Here is a 21,724-nt window from a genome sequence, read left to right on the forward strand (position 1 = left end):
TGTTCTCTATATCTGACTCTGTTTCTGTTTCGTAGATATGTTCATTTGTGTCATTTTAGATTCCAGCATTTTTGTTTTTATCTGTGTAGGATGTTGGGTGTGGAGAGAGTTGTCCTGTTATGATACACATGCCAAGCTTGGGTGGTGGGTGGGATTGGTAGGTAATACAACCCACTATGCTTTGAGTAGTTTTGGTGGTGGTAATGGTGGCATTCCTAACAAATCCATCGCTGAGTGGGCCCAGGTCCAGAAAGGGGCAGCTCAAGTGATCCAGGTGATAGAGCACCTTCAGTGGGAGGGAGATACTCAAGAGATGAGGAGTCTGCAGTCAGTTTTAGACAAGGGCCTGATGGAGTTGTGAAGAAAGTCAACATCACAGTGAAAGCTGTGAGCAGGGTGAGCACAAGCTTGTCTGTCAAATAACAGCACCAGGATTAGTGGGCATCTGTGGAGCTGGAGGGAGGGAGGTACACTGTCTGGTGGGCATTAATCCAAAAGGCTCATTACCTCTGTGCACTGGTTAGACAGCTAAGCATCTACTGGCCATGAAGTGCTTTGGAGAGATTTTTAAAAGTTTAAAGTGTTCTCCCTACTGTCCATCTGGCCATCATCTTATCTTTTCCTTGGCTTGTCTGATTCAATAAACATTATTTGAAGACCTACTATGTGCCTGTATTAGGCACTGGAAACTACAAAAAGGAACAGAAGTATGGTTTGACATAACTACTAGACCTCCAACTCAGTTTAAAGGAATTCATCATTATGTCCTGGATTTCCATTAAACATAAAATATAAAACCACCAAAACCAAAAAAATGAGCAAATGTCCCAGCCCTCAAAGAGCACTTGATAAAATTGGGAGTGGAAGACCTAGGAACCAATCATTATCAAATGATGTGGGTTGGTGTGCAGAGAGAGGGATAGGCGAGGCATTATGGGAATATAGAGGTGTGGTACCCAACATGGTTTTGAGGTGGGATTGGTTATCCCAGAAAGCTTTCTGGAGGTGAGGAAAGGAATGTTAGCCATAGCTGGTGGTGTTGAGGAGGGAAGATTTTTCAGCCAAAAGGTGAGAAAATCCTTGCAGAGGGCTGGGGGCTGTACTTTGGAACTCCAAGATGTTCAGTCTTTCTGGGGTATTCAGAGTGGTGACAGATGTGAGAGATGAGAAAATGCCAGTGATGGTGGACCTTTCCACCTGGGGGCATCAGTTTGGATTTTTCTTTTTTTTTTTTATCAGTTTGGATTTGATTCTAAAGGGGGTTCGGCAGTAGATTCACAGGTCACGGTGCGTGATCTAGTTGGAAAGACGAAATTAATGTACTTGTGGGGAAAAATCACCCAGGAGTTGAGGCAGTAACAGTGCCCATGTCTCTAATGGAATTTTTTGGGGAAGGTAGGGATTTGGAGATCTTTCCGTAATCTTTCACGTGTGGCAACTCAACTCTGCTGTGCTGTCGATGTTTGCTGTGGGCACAGTTCACTACAGAACAGAGATGGACTCTCTACCTGTCCAGGTGAAGGGAGATTCGCATGCTTGAGGAACCAGGCCACAGTTTGTGAAGTCAAAGTTAAGAGGTTGACTCAAACTTTCACCCGGGCTTGCGGACATGACTTGCTGGTACTTTCCTGGCCCTCCTGGTGAGGCCAGTGGTGAACAGTGGGTCTCCCCGAGTAGATTTTTGTAGCTGTGATACAGTAATGAGGTTCATTGAATTTGTCTAGTTTCGTGTATGTTTAAATTTTTTTTTTTTTTTTTTTTGTGGTACGCGGGCCTCTCACTGTTGTGGCCTCTCCTGTTGCGGAGCACAGGCTCCGGACGCGCAGGCTCAGCGGCCATAGCTCACGGGCCCAGCCGCTCCACGGCATGTGGGATCCTCCCGGACCGGGGCACGAACCTGTGTCCCCTGCATCGGCAGGCGGACTCTCAACCACTGAGCCACCAGGGAAGCCCTAAAATTTTTTATAATAATGTTAAAGATGGGGAAAATAATAGCTTCACAGGTTTTCATGATAATGAAATGAGATCTAACACTAGTGAAGATCTCACCCAGCACCGTGCTTGGTGACAATTGACTTCTGCTATTATTGACCACTGTCTTGGCCGAATTTCACCTTTCCTTCTGCAGTCTGTTAGTTTTTCCTCTTTCTTGGCCCTGTCTTCTGTTTCCAGCCTGGAATTTGCCCTTTGTATTTTGGACAGTCCAACTTTTCTGGTTTTGACCCTGGACGGTACTTGGAAGGACAAGCCTGTATTGCTTCTTTTCTTGACCTCATCTCACCCAGGGGACCACCTCTGCTGACCACCCCAGTCCTAGGGCTACCCTGGGATCAGCATGCTTGATTGGAGCTGTATTGGCCCAGGTACCCCTTGTGTGTTGTGTGTGTGTTTGGGGGTAGGGAGGGTGAGGAGGTTTTGGGGGGAGGTTGAAATGGGAAGAGAATGTGCAGAAGACAGCACAATTGACAATATCCCCCTTTATACAGTGGATAGCTTCTTGAAACGCTTTGTAAAAATTAAGCTTCCTTAAATCATATTTGTTCACACATGTACAATAGTGAAGTCAGTGTGAAGTCTATCACTTGATGTGCCTGTAGACATTATTTATTTTTTAAATGCTATCGAATCCAATATTATCTTTTTTTTTTTCTTTTCATTTTTGGCTACGTTGGGTCTTCGTTGCTGCACACAGGCTTTCTCTAGTTGCGGCGAGAGGGGGCTACTCTTCGTTCCGGTGCGCATGCTTCTCCTTGCGGTGGCTTCTCTTGTTGTGGAGCATGGGCTGTAGGCGCTCGGGCTCGGTAGTTGTGGCTTATGGGCTCTAGGCACGCGGGCTTCAGTAGTTGTGGTGCACGGGCTTAGTTTCCCCGCGGCATGTGGGATCTTCCCAGACCAGGGCTTGAACCCGTGTCCCCTGCATTGGCAGGCAGATTCTTAACCACCGTGCCACCAGGGAAGTCCCTGTAGACATTATTGTATAGATGTTTATTATAACTTCAAGGATATTTGTTTCCATTTTGTATTGAGCCTCAATTGTTAGTGACTTTCAACCTTTTTGTGTCTTCTGGCCACTCCAGATACTTTGCTAAGTTGCAGATTACTTGTAAACAATCTGTTTAATATACTGGGTGAAAAGACTAGAGGAACTCTGGTGAATCCTTTCATAAGAAGCAAAGAATATTTAGGCCTTGTTAAGTACCAGATATTGTCCCGGCACTAAGTCCTTTCTTGCCCCTCATTGATTTGTAAGATACCCTTTTTGAAGTAATCATTACCTCCATTTTTGCTTTTCTAGTGTCACACACCTAGTACATACTCGGATTCTTTTGGTTGTAAGCAAAAGAAAATCTACTGCAGATCGACTGAAATGGTGAAGGGAATTCAGTGGTTTTTGTGATTGAGAAATAAAGTGATGGGATATGCTAGAGATTCATGTTGCTATTAGGGATCTAGTTCCACGTCTATAGGACTCGCTTGGCTCTGCCTTTCTCTATATGGGGGCCTTACCCTCAAACTGTCTTCAACTCATGGAAGCAGCAATAGCCTCAGACGTTCTAGGTCTTACAAAGGAGCACTCCATCAACCACGGAAGGGCCAGCAACTTTGAACCAGCACCGCAAGCACAAGGCTTGAGATTCACGAGGATTGGACTGGTTGAGGTCATGTGCTTGCCCTAAACCGATCACTGTGGCCAAAGAAAGGGATTCCACTGCTTGGGTTGACTCCAGGACATGTGTCCTGAAGCCGAGGAGTGAAGTCAGCTTCTTGAGAAGCACAAATGCAAGCAGAGGCTGTTAGAAGGAAGTGAGTGCTGGGGAGGCCATTCACAGATGTCCACTACAGGGACAGGGCTGGGGTTTGAATGCAGTATTTGGTCCAATCCCAGAACCTTGTCATCCAAATGATACCTCCTTTAGAGTTGCTTCCCCCCAAGACAGTTATTAACTGATGGCTAATAACCCTCACTCTCAGTGTTGTTTCTCGGAAAGCCTTGGGCCTTAGTCCTTTGCATGTCACTGTCTAGGAGTCTGACTTGTCCCACATCATCTAATTGTTCAGAAACTCAGTATGCTCAACTGTTAAGTAAGGGGGTTGGACTAGATTAATTCATCCTCTATTTATTGAGTGCCTCTGATGCCAGGTTCTATGTCAGGGGCTAGAGATAAAACAATAGGCAATGTACCCATGGCCTCTGCCCTTATGGACTTGGTGGAAAAGATAGGCGTTAACTAAATGGTAAGACAGATGTACGATGGAGCTCTGACACATGCCTGGCCCTTAGCAAATAGTTAATGAAGGAATGAAATAAGAACACAAATACAGACTTTTAAGCTGTGTTCAGTGCTACTGTGGGGAGCCATAAAGGCAGTTGTGGGAGGACTGTGGTGAATAAGAACCCAGGATGGGGCCTTGGGAGAGTGTTCCCATTTAGAGCCTAGGGCTGCTGTGAAGGGCAGTATGAACTTGGAGATCTGTCTGCCCCTCAGGGACTCTGATGGCCTTCGAGTTCCAACAATCTAAGAGTTAATGAAGGGTCACCTCAAGTTTCTTTATGTTCCTTCTCTCTCCAAGCTCCGTAAGAGAAGTTACCTATAGTAATTAGGTGTGTCCTTAGAGTTAATCTCTCCATGAACCTGTTCTATATGTTAAATAATCCAGATTTCAGATTCCTTAAAAACATTCCTTAATGAAGGGAGAAAGAATGTGTGGTGTACATATATACGATAGAATATTATTCACCCATGAGAAGGAGGGAAATCCTGCCGTTTGCGACAACATGGATGGGTGGACCTTGAGGGGGTAATACGCTAAGTGACATATGTCAGAGAAAGACAAATACTGTATGATATCACTTGCGTGGAATCTAAAAAAACAGAACTCACAGAAACAACAGAATGGTGGTTGCCAGGGGCTGGCAGGTGGGAGAAATGGGAAGATGTTGGTCAAAGGGTACACAATTCCAGTTACAAGATAAGTAAATTTGAGGGGAGTCTAATGTACAGTATGGTGATTATAGTCAATACTGTATTACCTACCTGGAAGTTGAAAAAATAATGTTCCTTGTTTCTCCAGACCTTCAAAAATATTGTGTAAGTTTCTTCCCTGTACCAGGTGTGCACTTGGTGGTCCAAGCCTGGCTCTGTATCTCTTCCGTAGTCCCTTCAACCTACTGGAGCTCAGGGTGCCCCTTCCTCTAGAGTCTCAGGGCGCCCCTTCCGCTAGAGTCTCAGGACTTGTAGTGTATGCTTCCTGTGGGACATTTGTATCCTTAGCCATCTTTTCATGTGTCGTTCCACAAGATGATACATAATGATAACCGGAAAGGAAGGTGTGAGGTTTATCATGTATTCCTAGAACAGCTTGTCACCAGATACCTGGGAAAAAAAACCTGTGCAGTATGGCCAGGAAGGGTCATATTTTCCTGAAAAGGACAGGCATGAATTCCGTAGCCTTGCAAAGATTCTAGGCTCTGATCTGCTTTGGAACACTTTTTGTTTCCTTGAGCACCCATTCCTAACGTACCTGCCACCGAGCCATCCTACACTTTGTATTCTCTTCTTCCACCCACTGATCATCTACTCTTCTGGGGAGAAAAACCTTTTAAAAGCAAGTTTGAGTAGAGTTACCAAAAAAAGTGACAGTGTGATATTTCCACACTAAGTTGTAATGGAAGCAAAGAAACCTTATCACGATAAGTTAGATTTATTCTGGTTTTCCTTATTCGTTATTGGTTGGGGCAACGTAGTCATTGCATTAATAGCTTAAGTCAGTGAAGATTTGGGTGGTGACCTCAGGGAATAGTTCACTAGATGTATTACGGTTTTTCTTTTGTTGACGGATGTATATAGGAAAATGGGGGATAAAAAGCAGTACATTTCTTTGCTCTTCCCTTCGTAAATTGCTGGTTGCAATAATGATTAAGGTATTGGGGGAAAAGTCCACATTCTTCTGTAGAAGAGGAAAGGAATGGTGGGGAAAAGGTAGGTTAATAGGGTAGGAAACATTTCTAGTGAGGAAACCTTTTTAACCTTGCATCTGCATGGTATGTCTTATCCTACTGTGTGTGTGTGTGTGTGTGTGTGTGTGTGTGTGTGTGTGTGTATAGATGTGTTATTTTCCGAGTTTTCTTGAAGCGTTCCAGGCATGGCAGAGGCTGCAGATCTTCTGCAAATTTGCATATCCTTTTATGGTCAACTAAATCAATAAGGAACAATTGTTCCCTGTTTCTGGACGGTGGTCTGAAATTCATACCGCTTCGGGTGTGCTGGTGAGCCCTTGTGCAAGCTTAGCCTTCCTGGGGTGTATTGACAGTACCTTGTTCCAACTGGGCACTCAATAAATATTGAACGGATACCCGGAATAGCAGCTTGAAGCTGAGGATGTTTGTGTCCCAGACTGATCCTGTCATTTCTTGGAACAAGCACCAGGGGAGGACGTGGCTATCTTTGTGCATCCCCAGTCTAAGGGATGTTTTTTCCTTTCCATATTCTGCTGGTTCTGTGAAGCAGTAGAGCCGGCCATGCAGGACATTAGGTGGGGCTGGAACATTCTGAAAGACTGGAAACTTGATGATGATGAGAGGGGAACAGCCGTTTCTGCTTCTTAATGGCAAGAGCAGGTCCTTTGATAGGAGGTGTGGCTGTTCTGCCTGGCAGACAGCCTAGGGAGGGAAATAGGCAGCGACTTAAGTGTCTCCCGCATCTCTGAAGGGGGTACTTTCCTGACCTGCTGGTGACAAAGAAAAGGAGTTGCTGCAAACCACATGGCTTTAGTGAAATAGACTCTTGATAGGGACTTCCCCTTTAACACAGAGCTAGACAGTTGAGTGGGGACATGGCTGATCTGCCTCTGTCGGATTCAGGGAATGGATTTAAAAGCGTGGACAGGGATTTTTGTGGTGGTGGTTGGCTGGTTTCTTTCTTCGGTGGGACATCAGCTATTTGGATTCACCCCTGTACTGTTGCCGTGTTAATTCTGGTTCTTTCATTTCTTGGCCCATAGTTGTGAGCTGGTGAGATGTTTTTGAAAGGAGAAGCAGAAAAGGTGGTGTGTTCCAGACTGGCTTTTCAGGAGATAGGTTTTCTAACCTCACTTTGTCCTAAGGTTTGTTCTTTCTGTCCAGTCCCAGGAACAGGAGAGAGGGTCCCTCGCTCGTAGCATACAGATCCAGCGAGTGTCTGGGCCAGTGATACCTTGTGAAGGCATCTTGGCACCATGGACAATGTGGATAGAAAAGCAAAATTAGGTTGGTCACTGGCCGCAGAGCGAAGGCAGAGCCCTTTAGAACAGGAAGTGCTTTGAGAACCATCTCTAGTAGCCACGTGGCTAACATAAAGGGCAATTTTGAGAGCATCTACAGACTCGAGCAACTAGTAGAACTAAATTCCTCGTGGTAATTCTTGTGATATGCAGAGACTGTTAGAAGACATGGAATGTTTCAGTTGACAGGCCTTTGATCTGTAACATTGTCTGCAGGGCCTGGTAAATGAAATGCAATCTGTGAACCTCTTCAGAACCAATTTATAACCCAGGAAGAGAAGGCAGTGTTAATCAGGGAAGAGGATGAAGAAGCAGTATTGAATGGATGATTCTGGCTATTGAGCAAAGAAACCAAAGAAACTACTGGTCTCTAGGAGGGGAGGATTAATGATTACTAAGCTCTCTATCATTATAGGTATATACATATTAGAAAGGTATTGCTTTACTCTATAGATCACTTATAGTGGTGGTGTAAATTTTATCAGGCAGCCCTTCCATTTCTATAACCTGTTGAAAAACATGGTCAGGTGCTATTGATATAGACCTTAACTGGGGCAACAACATCCTTGCGCAGGAGACCTGTCATGCCACACACAAACGGGTTGACTTTGAGTGGCCAGGACTATATCGATCCTTTGGCTATATCAGCATCTTTGCTGCTTGTGTGTGAACACGCAGTGCATACACACTTACTTCCCCCTTTCTCATTTTCTTGTTGTCATCTTCAGTGGAAATAATACTGGGTCCTGATATCATCCTTCAACTTGCTCATTGTCTCCTACCCATCACTGTGAAGGGGGATAAATCTCAGTCTCTGTTTATTTCGTGTCCCTCATTTAAACCTTACAGATGTACCCCTGGGTGCTCTAAAGGGACCTAGGACTGCAAGCACAAAAGAGGATATAAAAGGCTTGGAGGTGATCGGAGCCTGTTGACCTGTGAATGCCTTGGACTGTGCTTTTCTGTTTTCTATTCTGGTACTGCCCCTAGGATGATTTTATGCAGGTGTTGGAAAGGTCTGGGACTTGACTTTTTAGAACTTGCAGAGTTAGTCTATGTCTTCACTGGAAGGGCTTCAGTGATCTTCAGATGGGAAGGCAGCCTGATGAATTTCTGATCTTCATCCAGCTGTTACTGCCAGTCTGGTTGTGAAATGTGACAGGACTGTAGCCAACTGTGTAATGTTGAAATGTGTTACATCTGAAATTCCTTTCTGTCTTCTACATTGCTATGTGAAATAAGCGGGTGTGACTGGCAGCGACCAGGAGGTTTAAATCACATTTTGAATTTGCTTAAAGAGATTTATTGGTTTTCTGCGAATCACAAGACATTGTGCAAGGGGCTGTTTAGAAGGAGTTGAAAAATACACAGAACTTGAAATCCAGTTTGAGGTTCTGCTTGCAAAAGGATCATTAAAAGTGTAAGGTTAGGATATGGATGACAACTAAAATCGAGGGTGTTCTCAAGGTGGGAGCTTGGAGGAGACAAGAAAACTATGGCTCTGGATATCTGCCCTCACAGGGGTAAGGACTCCAGCCTGAGTCTAGAAGACCAGACAGGATTTGAATAAAAGAGAACAAGGGAAGAATATTTTAGGCATAAATGACACACACAGGTGGGAGGTGGGAATGGATGAGGTATGTTGGTGGACAGTATACAGACTCTTGGAATAGTAGATCTATGTATGTGCTAAGAGAAAAGGGAAAGATCAGCTTGAAAGGTAGGAGTGGGCATGCATCATGATGCTTTGGATAATAGAAAACCTGAATTAGCCTAAACAATGAAGATAACTCATTGATTCAATCACCTGTCAAGTTGCAGACATGGTTCTTGAGATTTTCTTAGATTTCCTCATGTTCCCAAGATGGCTGCCAGCAGCAAGGCTACATCCTTCTTTGTTCACATCTATAACCATCAAATAAAAGACCTGAGCTTTGTTCTGACTGGACCAGCTGTAAATTATGGGCAGCTTTGAATCCTAGGGTAAATGATCTTGAGTGAGTCTAGACTTTATCCTGTGGGTTGACCCACTTGGGCTAATTACAGATTTGTCTTCATCTTTGATAATCAGAATGTTTAACCTTGGCCTTAAGTATCATCTTCTCATGCCCAGAAAAGTTCTTTGGTGACCACTTTTCCTTCTCATCTTCACTGGCTGCTTCTGCTCCTTGCTAGGACTGCACATGCTCAGTCAACTAGCTGACTGATGTTGAAAACCCTACAGAGTGCCAAATTTGAATGGCTCTGGAGAACTACCTCTCCTTTCTCCTGTGGGGCTCTCTGAGAGTCATGCCCAACTCACTCAGAATTCCTCTGTGGGATGTTACTCAATTGAGTCTTCTTTTTTTTCCCATTAACATTAGTCACAAATTAGGTAGAATTGATGAAGTTCAACAGTGGCATTGAGAGGCCATCCATCCATCCGTGCATACATTTATTCAACAAATGAGTACCTGCTATGTGCCAGGGACTGTGCTTGCCACTGGGGATGAGCCCAGGTATAGCGCATAGTCCCTACCCTTGAGCTCTCAGTCTGGTTGCAGAAGCACAATTCTGATTTTATGGGGTGGATATCGTATGTAGCATATTGGAGTTTAGAAAAGAGGCGTTTGTCTCAAATGAATGTGTTAACAACAGACGACATTTCCTAGCTCCGCTAGATGCTGAAAATGCGCTTAGGGGATAGAGTCAGGCAATGGAAAATGTGATCAATAAATCAAAGATATAATGATGGCATTTTCAGTAATCCACAGGTGTTATTCTGTGGCTGGGCTATAGTTGTTAAAGAAGTGGGAGGTGGAATGGACCCTACAGATTCCCAACACTTCCATCCAAGATTCCAATCAGGAGGCCAGGGATGTGATCTGGGAATTACATTTTAATCTCTGACTTCTTGGGGGGTCCTGATCCTGGTGGCCTGAAACGTCCTGGCCTGGAGTGTGGAGTGTGGGTGTGGAGCAGCACATGTAGGCTGGTGTAGAGGAAGAATAGGAGCCTGAGAGAGTGGCAAGAGAGGCTGCAGAAGGATGGAAGACTGTCGTTTCTAGGGTTGAGTGCTCAGCAGGACCCGGTAGGAAGTTGAAGGCATTTGACAGCAGGACCTGTAGTCTCCAGCAGAGCATACTTAGAACAGTAAACAATGTCTTGGCCTTATTTTTTCACGGTTGAGCTAAAACATCTTTCCAGAATAAAAGATTCTTGAATTAATCACTTGGCTCTAAACTCATGCAGCCAAGAATTCAGGTTCCAAACTCCAAGTGCAGTTCTTAGTCTACTAGTCTGCCTCCCACTTGAGAATTATTTATCCTTGTTAGGTTAGTACAGTGATTTTGAAATGCTCTTGAGTGACCCTTGGAGGCCACTCTACAAATTGCTTGATTCACTGTTTAAAAATAGGATTGATTCAAGACTGAATAAATGTATAATATTAAATCCACATGGGGGGCAGTGTGCAGTAAAGATACTTGTGGGGGGGGCACTTAGTTGGGCCTTTTTTCATAGAATCATTAAGACCTAGTAAGACTTTTAAATTTTCTTCCTCAGACAGGGTAACTGTAAGAACCGTCTCAAAGGTTCGTGGCTTGATCTGAAAGTTGCTAGGAGTGTGTTGGGTTCTCTATCTCATGAGCAGTATACTACACATTATACTTTTCAAATTTCCTATGCAGTGATGATTTTACTTTCCTAGTGTTAAAAACAGAAAATAGATTTCAGACTGGTTCCATGTTTTACATTATTGTTGGAGTTACCCCATTCACCATTACAAGTGGAAATGATGGGAAAAGTAGCACTTCTCAATATAGCTTGTAACTGCTTTGTGTTTTCAGCTGCATTTAATAAAAATTTATTAGTTAAGTTTGAAAATAAAGGGGCACCAACAAATAAAGTAGGAGAGCTGCTTCGTCCTTGACATTTAATTATTTATTTAGTGTCAGGCATTAAAGTGTACATTGATAGAAGGTGTAAAGATTCAGGTCACTTAGCACAGGATTTCTCAGTCTTGGCACTATTGACAATTTGGGCCAGATAATCCTGTTGTTGGAGTCTGTCTTGTGCATTCTAAGATGTTTTGCAGCATCCCTGGCCCCTACCCACTAGACCCAATCAATGATAATCACCAGTTGTCTCCAAACATTGCCAAATGTCCCCTGGGAGCGAAATCACACCTGGTTGAGAACCACTGAGTTAGCAGAGACAAAAAAGCTTTTTATGGATCTCTCTTGACTCTGCTGTTAATCCATCTTTTGAGAATACTGCTCTGTCTAATAAAGGAAAAGGCGTACAGTTGATTATCGTTATTTAAGATCCCATATTTGCAAATTTGTCTACTGGCTAAAATTCATTTGTAACCCTAAAATCAATACTCCTGGCCCCTTTGCAGTCAGTCTTGGACACACACACGTGCAGAGAGGCAAAAAAAATCTGAGTCACCTGATGCATCTGTTCCCAGCTGAGGTCAAACAAGGTGATGCTGTGTCTTCTTGTTTCAGCTCTCAGTCTGTAAACAACTATCCTTTTCACAGTCTATTTAGTGCCATGTTTTTCAGATTTTTGTGCTTCTTGGTGATTTTGCTCTTTCAAATGGCCCCTAAGTGTAGTGCTGAAGTGCTGCCTAGTGTTTAAGTACAAGAAGGCTGTAATATGCCTTATGGAGAAAATGGGGATGCTTTAGGTAAGCTTCATTGAGGCATGAGTGATGGTGCTGTTGGCCATGAGTTCAATGTCCGTCATATCTGTCCATCTATCTGTCTGTCTTTAAACAGAAACACAGACATCACAGGGTTATATATTGATGAGTTGATGAAACTGCTGTGACTGGAGGCTCATAAGAACCTAACCCTGGATTTCCCCTTGGAGCAATAGTCAAGTATTGACTAGTTCATTGTCTGTGGTGACTTTGCAGGACATAACTACTGCAAATAGCAAGAATCAACTCTACTATTATTTTTCTACCTTTCAAAAGCCCAGATTTTAAAGATCTAAGGTGATATATGTATTAAGCTACATTGTTTTTCTTTATAAAAATTAAGATAGCCACGTTATAGAAAACTGGTAAGGCATATAATTGCAGAGTCAATGGATATAGATATGTTTAAAGCCATTCCATACCTAGCGAAAAGATTGTACCTATTTACAGTGCCCCAGCAATTTACTACAGTGCCATTTCCAGTGCATCTGTGCCAGCATTCTTTTGCATGTTTCATAGTTTTAAAATGACAAAATTGATACATGTTAGAGAATTCAAGTAATACAGATATTTAGAAAATCAACTGTAAAAGTCTCTCTCCTTCTCACCTTTTCCCACCTCTTCCTAAAGAGTGTTAAGAATTTGGTGTGTGTCATTTCAAGGCTTTTAATAAATGCACATAAAAATAAATGTATTTTATAACCATAATTTAATACAGAAGGGACTGAATACTTGCCTACTTTGTGTTATGCTTTGTCACTTCATATAACTTAGGTGGAAAAAAATGCTTCCTTGTTATTTATAAAATACTTAAGTTGTCAGGAAAAATTATATAAATAATGGTTCTGTTTAATAGTTATTGTTTAATTTTTGTGCTAAGAGATTAGCTTGTGATAAATGTCTTTTAATTTGTAGTTATTTTTTTCCTGGTAGCCTAAGCTACAGAACACAACAGTTTCAGTCTTGGAATTTTATGACTTTTTTCTCACTAGGCTTGATGGAGGATTTCAAAGAACTGAATTTCCTGATAGAAGAGTACTTAATCAGTAGATGCAAATGGCTAAACTTTGTCCAGGATCAGGCAAGATGCGTAATATAAATTAGTACACAGATATTTGTACTAATTTTTGATTAGTACAAATGATTATGGTGTGAGGAATGATTACGATGTGAGGAACACTTTTGCGTCAAAGTGATCCTGAAAGAGGACATTTGAGGGATGGCTGATACTCACTTGTGAGTTTCACACCCATAGAGACTACTTGGAGTGACTGGGAATCGTATAGATGAGATTTTCCTGATCTAGGGTGAGGAGGTGAGACCTCTTTGTACCAGCTGTTGATACTAAATAGACAGGAAATTTTGATTGAGTTTTAAGCCTTACTTCCATCAGAAAGCTATAGTTTTCACATAGGGTGACTTAAAGAGATACCATAAACATGCTCCTGGGAAAGAAAGACTAAAACATTAGTAGCATTGTTTGATGGAAACTCAGAACTGCAGACCTTTGAAACAAATGACATATGCTATTTCTAGGATGATGGGACAGGGAAATTGTACTGATTTAGGATTACCTGTTGACTATTTAGAAAAAGGTAAAATAAAAAGCATGACTTTACCAAGAAGGACTGTTTCTGGGAAGAATGGAAAAGATGGGATCATGCTACTGGCTGAGTGTGAATTTCTCCACCTCACAGTGAGACAGACCTAAAAGATTCTATTTTGCAGGGCATAGGATTCTAGTTTGCAATAAGGGAGTGTCACTTAACATGGTAACTTTGCACCTTGGTCCCAAATTCAGCACTCCAGCAAGACTCCAGTAGGCCTTCTGGTAGATGTGAAGAAAACTCAAGGTTTTGGCAGAGACCTGGATTTTTAAAAACACTTTTACAATGCATTTGTCAGGGAAAGAAAAATCACAGAGTTTTCGAGTTTTGTAAAAGCTGTCCCATTTAAAAGGAAAAAAGAACACCCCTCCCATAGGTTAGGAATTACGAGGTTCCTTCCCTATGAGATTCTTAGTTCACTTATGGGATGATTGTTTGTTTATTCAGATAATCATCAAGTGCATAGTTTCTCTTCCAGAACATCTATGGGCGAGGCTCTAAGGAAAATGTTTAAAGGAAAATATTTCAGGTGATTGTCCACGCGGTCCTCTTATTTTTATTCCTGACAAATAGCAAGCAAATTTTTTTCTACTCTACTAATTTTTAATTTGTGAATATTTATGAAAGGACTTACTTGAAGTATTCCTTTATAGTAACTTTTTTGTTGAAAAAAAGTTTAATAATATATACAAATGTATGTTATTAACAATATTTGAATTCTCACTTGTTATGAAATACTTACACATTATAGGAAGTTTAAGAGTAAAAAGTAATAGATCAAGTTGTGTTCCCCCCCTCAAAAAGTCTTTTAAAATAATGTTTCTTTACTGAATGTCTTTAGCTTTGTTTATAAAATATAGAAGGTTTAACCATAGTGTTGCCACATCTGTGAGCTTTTCTTTATCTCACAGAAAAAGAAGATAAGAGTCTTCTTTGTACATGAGAGTCTTCATATTTTTTTTTCTGGCTTTATGGTTTGTTTGTTTGTTTGTTTGTTTTTGCGGTACGCGGGCCTGTCACTGCTGCGGCCCCTCCCGTCGCGGAGCGCAGGCTCAGCGGCCACGGCCCACGGGCCCAGCCATTCCACAGCACGTGGGATCCTCCCGGACCGGGGCACGAACCCGCGCCCTCTGCATCGGCAGGCGGACTCTCAACCACTGTGCCACCAGGGAAGCCCCGGCTTTATAGTTTTTTACATTTATACTTCTTACCTACTTGGAATTTGTTTTTGTGTCTGTTAGTGGTATACTTGTAACTTAGTTTTTGTTTATGTGTTTACTTTCCCAATGTAATGTGTCAAATAGTTTGCTCTTTTTACTTACTTAAATGATAAGTTTATTGTCTCCTTGATATCTATGTATTTGTTTTTCATATTCTCTATCCTGTTATTTATTTGTGTGATGATATCACACCATTTTAGTTACTATAGCTTTACAGTGTGTTTAGTTTTGTCAGGCTAGATTTCTCTTCATTATTTTTCAAAAACATATTTTAATTATCTGAAGCTTTTTCTCTTCCAGTTAAACTTTAGAATCAGCTTTATAAGTTCTGCAGAATATCCTGTTGCGATGTTGGTTGGATCATACTGATTTTTTAAACTGGTAGAGGGATAATTGCTATCTAACAATATTGAGTCTTCCCATCTGGGAAATGGTAGTTCTCTCCATTATTTGTATCTTCTTTTACTGTCCTTCAGTAAAATTTAAGATAAGATTGATTTGGTGTATTTATAGGTAGGTTTATTTTCTAGGTATTTTTTTCCGCTTTCCCTCCCTCCCTTCCATCCCTTCTTGATAATGAGTGGAATTTTTAAAAATGACATTTTCTAAATGGTTACTGTATCTGACCATCTATAATTGACTAGATTCTAGGCAGACAGGCATTTCATTAGCAAAAAAATGAAGAAGGCCTGCCTCCTTTCAAGTATTTTTACCTTACTTCATTTCTCTGCATTAGTTAGAGCGTGGAGTAAAATGTTGAGTAGAAATAGCACGTGTCCTTGTCGTCTTCCTCATTTTAATGGGACATTACTTGTAATTTACCATTTGTTGGCTGATTTCCACACATTTATGATTTAGTTGTCTTTACTGGACAGTATTCATAAGAAAATGTCAAATTGATTATAATCGGGGGAAATGTTTAAGTCACTGATTTTTTTCCCAAAGGACGTGGCAGTGATGTGAGAGATGCCACACACACAAAACATTCCTGATGCGTTGAGGTGCTCCTTCTTGGTTCTCCTCTAAGAAATTCACACCATTTGGAGCCTGCTGAAGCCTCTGAGGAACTCCTGGACCACAGGACCTCTGCAGCAACCCTAGGCAACACTTTGGGCCAGGCTAACTTACATGAACCTGGTGATATGATTTTTCTGGAGGGTGTGGGTTCAGTAGAGGGGGTCTAGCCAGTGGCACAGACACAGGTTGGGGTGGAGTCTTGGGGTATAAAAGTCATGTTCTCTTTAAGCAGGTGGAGCCATGTTGTAAATGTGCCGTGAGAATAAATTGGCAGGGTTGAAATTCAGAAAATCCTTACTAATGGTCAGATTCAGAGGCACTTTGGGGACTGCACGCAGGCAGCGAATTTAGACATGTCAAGAACCAGATGTATCAGAGGAAGAGAATAACACACACAGGTGTGCAATGCGATAGCCCAGATCTCTGGCACTTCCATGTGGTTGAGAGGTCAGTTTCTGGGTTGCTAGAGGTAGGCTGGCAGAGTTAAAATTAAAACCACAGGCTCAGAATGTAACCTCAGTCCTTACCTTGTAAACAGTCATCCTTTTTTGCAAGTACATTCCACTACCTGGGAACACTTCTCCTAGGTAAATTCAAAATGACCACGTGTGCCTGAAAGATACCAGCCCTTAATACATTTACAGGAAGGGTTTTCCAGCTGTGATTCCTTCCTGGAGCCCTGTGTACTCTGTGGAGGCCTGTGAGCGACCTGCAGAACTGGGGGCTCCAAGTCTTGTGCCCCCATTTCAACCAGAGCAGCTCTGCCTTTATGAATCTGCATTGCTTATTGGCTTCTGAGTAAAGTTACATTAAAAAAAAAAAAAAAAGCAACACTTGACTGCTTAAAAACAAAAACAAAAAACCTTGAAAGCCATCATTGTCATTCATTTTACTAATTTAAATCATGTTTGTACAGTAATGTTGATATTGCCTGCATAACTACGGGCATTTTATATTCCCACTCAACTGCATTTCTCAATGCAAGTTTCCTCAAATACAGGATTTAGAAATGATTTCCTCATCCCTTTTATGTACACCTTACAGCAGTTAGTGTGTGCATGCATGTGATTGGGTCAATTGTGTACATGTCATATTTCCTGATAAATGATAAGCTTCTTACCGACCCACCTGCTTGTGTTGTCTGTATTTGTTTTCTGTCTCCACTCCCACCCTCATCACTGAACGCCTCCCACAAGTCCAGGATGTAGTTCCTGATTCCACTTGGACTGCTGTGAATGAACGTCCCCTTGCCCTTCTGCTCGTGATGTGAACAGGAAAGCAGGCCGGGAGGAGTTCAGAGGCAGGATTCCCCAGCAGCCTGACATGCCTCTTGCTTTTCAGCATGCAGGCCAGTTGTTAATAAGAGAGCGCTAAGTAGCCTACCCCGGGGATTGCTGTATTTTACTAGGATCACCAAAGATCGAGGCAGGAGAGCTGGCCAGCAGAACCTCTCCCAGTTCTGCGTGGGCTACAGTCTAAGTAAATGAGGCCAGCGGATGTGGCCGCAGCCCAGAGGAATTAGAATGAAGTCTTGTTTCACAGAGAGATTATCAACTTTCTCCTCAGTGTTCAGCTACACCCTTCCTGCTCTTCCTGGGCAAATTGGAGTCCCTTCTCTCCTAAGGAGCACCATCCGGTTAATCTGGCCCAAAGTGAGCTGTGCTCTCCATTCTTGAGCCAGACTCTGTGTATTCTCTCGCTAGCACTTTCTTGCAGCCGTGCTGCCACGTTCTGCAGTTATCCAGTGAGAGGTTTTGTCTGTCACACCGGCTCTGAGATAGCACTGGGCACACATTGGGTGATTATTTCAGGCAGGGGTCTTTGGTTGTGGTAGACATCTATTCACATCAGTTTGGTAAACAGGGAAGGTTTCTGTGTGTCGTCTTTGATACCAGAGGATGGGAAGTACAGCACCCATGGGGCTCAGGGGAATTGGACTGAGACACTCAAGGTGCTCTTCTGGGCTCCTGCACCTCTGATCCTATCTTGGGGTGTCCTTGATCCTCTTGTTATGCACTTGAACTTGCAGGTCCAGCCCCGGCCTTTCTGACTTCCTAACTTTCCAAGCTCCCTGCCAGGGTTTCATCAGACAGAAAGGCTCAGTGACTGGGGACAATCTTGGCAAAAATTGGCTTGTCGGAGCCAGGTCACCTAAATATTAGGTCCCTGGCCTGACAATGGATTAACTGCCTTAGGTTCAGAGCTCCACCCCTTTTTCTTGGAAAAAGGCGTCATTCTCTGCGCTAGTACCCGGTGTGGCCTGTTGCTATTCTCAGCCCTCACCACCCAGAGGGCTTTGGTGGAGGGGAAGGGGAGGAGGTGAGGCAGGCCCCATGGTCCTTGAGGCTGTATGGACCACAGAACGTGTCTCTTACATTGCTCAAGTATTTACTAAATAATGAAATGATTTATTCTCTTTGCCAATTCCCATATTTGCTGCTTTGAAGTGAAATTTACCTCTAACCTCTGTCTTTCCTTGTAAGAAATGGCGATCATGCTGGAATCTGTCTTCCAACTGGCCCATGACCCCCACCCTGCTCCTCAGCCCGCCTTTGGGGTTGGATCCCAGCTGAATTACATAACGAAGGCAGCCAGATAGCATCGCAGTGCAGCCCTGCCAGTCCTTACAGGAGGCAGAGTGAGGAACAGCTCCACCGAGAGCAGCCTTGGCAAAGATGCTGTGCACAGATAGGGCGTTGCGGCCCCCTTCATCCCCTCTCACTAGCTGAGCCTGCAGAGCTGGCCGGGCAGCGAGAGGCTGTGTGTGCAGCCCGGGAGTGTTCGCCTGGGTTCACATGGCAGAGAGTGCAAACGATTTGACTTTCCAGCTGTGCAGAATGTCCCTGCTCCCCCCCTTCCTCTACCGAGTAGGGAATGAAAAAGAAATCATTCTAAAACGACAGAGAAGGAAAGAGTGAGCTTGCCTGATTCACAGGAGTTGGTGTCTGTGCTGCGCGTTGCGGCTTCATCAGACCCATGTGGTATTTTGGAGTGGCGGGAATAATAGGGCTTACACCTAATCAAGGAAAAAGAATTCCAAACAAAAGCCCTGGTGGGGTTTCCTGGGCTGGAGCGTGATATTGTAGTAAATGGGAAGCAGAGTTCCGCCCTCCAATCTCTGGGCTGATTACACAAATTAGAGCAGGGGCCCTGTTTTCAAAGGAATGTGACACGCCCCATTGGGGCCTCTCCTCAGCGGGTGTGTCTGCATTTCCTTAAGCCCTCTCCTTACCAGTTAATGCTTTCACCAGAGGAGCCAGAGCCTTGTGTGGAATAATTCCGAGGCCTTCCTTAGGGTCTCTGCCAGGGGACCATTTTACAGGTGAGTTTACCTTATGTCACAGTCCTCTAGGGAGTCCTGTGGCTGAATGCGCCACCCTTCTCCTGCATTGTTCAACAGAAAGTGCATGCAGGGTTCTGACATTCCAGGAACAATCGTCTACATTTCCAAGCACCAGTGAGCCAAACACTTTGTATGGGGTAGAGGAAAATGTTTAGATAAAAAGTCTCTTTTCTTGGAAAAAGGCGTCATTCTCTGCGCTAGTACCCGGTGGCCTGTTGCTGTTGTCAGCCTTCACCACTCCTTTTCCAGAATATTACCGACCCCCTGGCTTGGCCTTTCTGAACTACTTGAGGGTTCCCTGATGGGCCAGGTTCCTCTCAGGAACTCTGCCGCTTGCAGTTTCCCACCCACCCCTTCCCCCTTTCCTCTCCTTCTCTTTTCTTGTCAGCCTGCAGATTTAAACATCCTCTTCCTTGAGAAGGCTCCCCTTACTCCTCTCTCTCCTGTCCTGACCCCCCCCCACCCCCGCCTTCCCCCTGCCGTTAGGTGCCAAGGACGCTGTCTTACTCATCTTCAAATTCCTGATACCTGGTGCATCACAGGTACACCTCAGCGGTTTGAGGGAAATTCTCTCCTTTTCAACTAATGATATGTTCTAATTATATTTTTCTCTAGAGCCAACTTGAAGCCCCATATTACATAAATATGTCTCTATGATAGCCTCGACGACTTCTGATCTTAAAAAAATGTTTTTCTTGAAACCATTTTCGTTTGTTTTTACCCACATGTCTTGCTGCCTTAGCTCTTGTGTAACTTCCACGTGCTGGGAGTGCAGTAACTATGCGACAACTGAGGGGTCCCTGAGACAGTGGCCTGAGTCCTGGTGTCTGGCTTGTGGTCCTCACTTTTATTTATTTATTTACTTACTTACTTACTTACTTACGGTACGCGGGCCTCTCCTGTTGCGGAGCACAGGCTCCGGACGCGCAGGCTCAGCGGCCATGGCTCACGGGCCCAGCCGCTCCGCGGCATGTGGGATCTTCCCGGACCGGGGCACGAACCCGTGTTCCCTGCATCGGCAGGCGGACTCTCAACCACTGCGCCACCAGGGAAGCCCCGGTGGTCCTCACTTTTAACTTGCGCTTTGTGAAGGTAACAGCCCAATAGTGAGGGTGAGATGCGGTCACACAGGTGGTGGTACCCAGCTCTCTGACTGCTCCTCCCTCTGCCCCGCCTCAGCTAGTCTTCCTGAAATGTTCCTATTCTTCTAAAATGCCCCAGCTTTCCTGCCACTTCCTGTACGTGATGTCCAATTGCTGTGGCCCCTCTCCAGTGCGAGCTGTGCTCCCTGTCGTTTTCCAGAGTCAGCTCCCCCTGGCTCCTGTGGGATGCCCCTTTCTGCAGTTCCTTCACGTCCCCGCACCAGTATTCCCCAGGATGACTTTGGATGACCCCACCCACCACAGTGCGCATCCCATTATATCGTAGTCATTTGTGGGTCTCTCCTCCCCCGGATTTGGAGGACGGTTCTGCGGCAGAGCCCTGGCTTTACCTCCCTCCTGTGTTCCTAACCCCTAGCCCAGAGCCATACGTGCAATTCCTACTCTTAGAGCCAATAAATTAGTTCATAGGGGGCATTTAATTTTTTAAAAAAATAACAGCGTGCATATCCTCCGTGGTGGTGTTTTAGCTTTTAAAATGATTGCACATGTCCTAATACTGTCAGAGGTCAGGGCTGTAAACAGGTCGTGTCCTATTCCACAGGCGAGGAAGGGAGACTGAGGGGCTCAGAACCATAGCCGCACGGCTTGTGTGACGCACAGTGGTGACCGAGACCTGGGCCTTCAGAGGCATGTCTGGTGGACTTTTCCCCATATGTCAGACTCCTGTAGACTTGATGGAAGTCACATTCTGGTAGGAATCAGGTAGCGCAGCTTTCTGGCTTTATCATGGGGTGCAGAGGCTGGTCTCACAGGTAAAAGTAAAGATGATCTGATTGGCCTTTTCCCATGATGGTGGCAACCCCCCCACCCCCGCTTTTAATCTACAGAGATTTCAGACCTGGATGAGAGAGTTCTGTGACCACTTCAGGTTTTGCCTAGGTTAGCCACCTCCTGGATTATATACCTTATAGATGTCACACTTTGGTGTCGTTTTTCCTAAACATGTTAATTTTCTCATGCTATGTAAGATGCTGCATTTTCCCCATTGACATATATGTTTTCAGAAACGATTAAAAATATCTACTTGTCGCCTGTGCCCCACAGAGCAGAGCTCCATGTTGGACCTGCTAATTTGTGCGTGTCTGCTTGCTAAAGCTTCACCAGCAGTAACCCCAGACAAGCTGCTAATAAGTGTTAAAACACTGCGGGTGTGCATGCTGGGTGATGTCCCAGCTAGCACTCAGGGCACAGACTTCTTCCTGACGTGCCAGGGGTGAATACAGTTCATAAATATTTTGAGAAACGTTCACAATATTCTTTCAGTACAGTAAAAAAATTTCATTAGTTTGGAATAGCGGGAAGTCACCTAACTTAGAATTATAAGGAAAATTTGAAAGCATTAAAGTATCTCCACAATAAATTGCACTGGGCTGACAGATGATGTACCTGAAAGAGCTTTTTGAAATATGATCTGTGCCCCAAATTTA

At 43.8% G+C, this 21,724-nt stretch overlaps 1 protein-coding gene across 3 annotated transcripts in view; it reads left to right on the forward strand.

Annotated features, from left to right (window-relative positions):
* TLN2 (talin 2) overlaps window positions 1-21,724 on the forward strand; it is a 450,475-nt gene that overhangs the window by 139,412 nt on the left and 289,339 nt on the right. Inside the window, exon 1 of one of the 3 annotated variants that reach the window (XM_082647307.1) lies at window positions 19,060-19,113. The exons of the other annotated variants lie outside the window; for them this stretch is intronic. The gene's annotated coding sequence lies outside the window, so the exon portion shown is untranslated. Of the gene's footprint in view, window positions 1-19,059; window positions 19,114-21,724 lie in introns of those variants that run through there. 3 annotated transcript variants of the gene reach the window in all.

Source organism: Grampus griseus, assembly GCF_964374135.1.
Source record: "Grampus griseus genome assembly, chromosome: 2".
Taxonomy (NCBI): domain Eukaryota; kingdom Metazoa; phylum Chordata; class Mammalia; order Artiodactyla; family Delphinidae; genus Grampus; species Grampus griseus.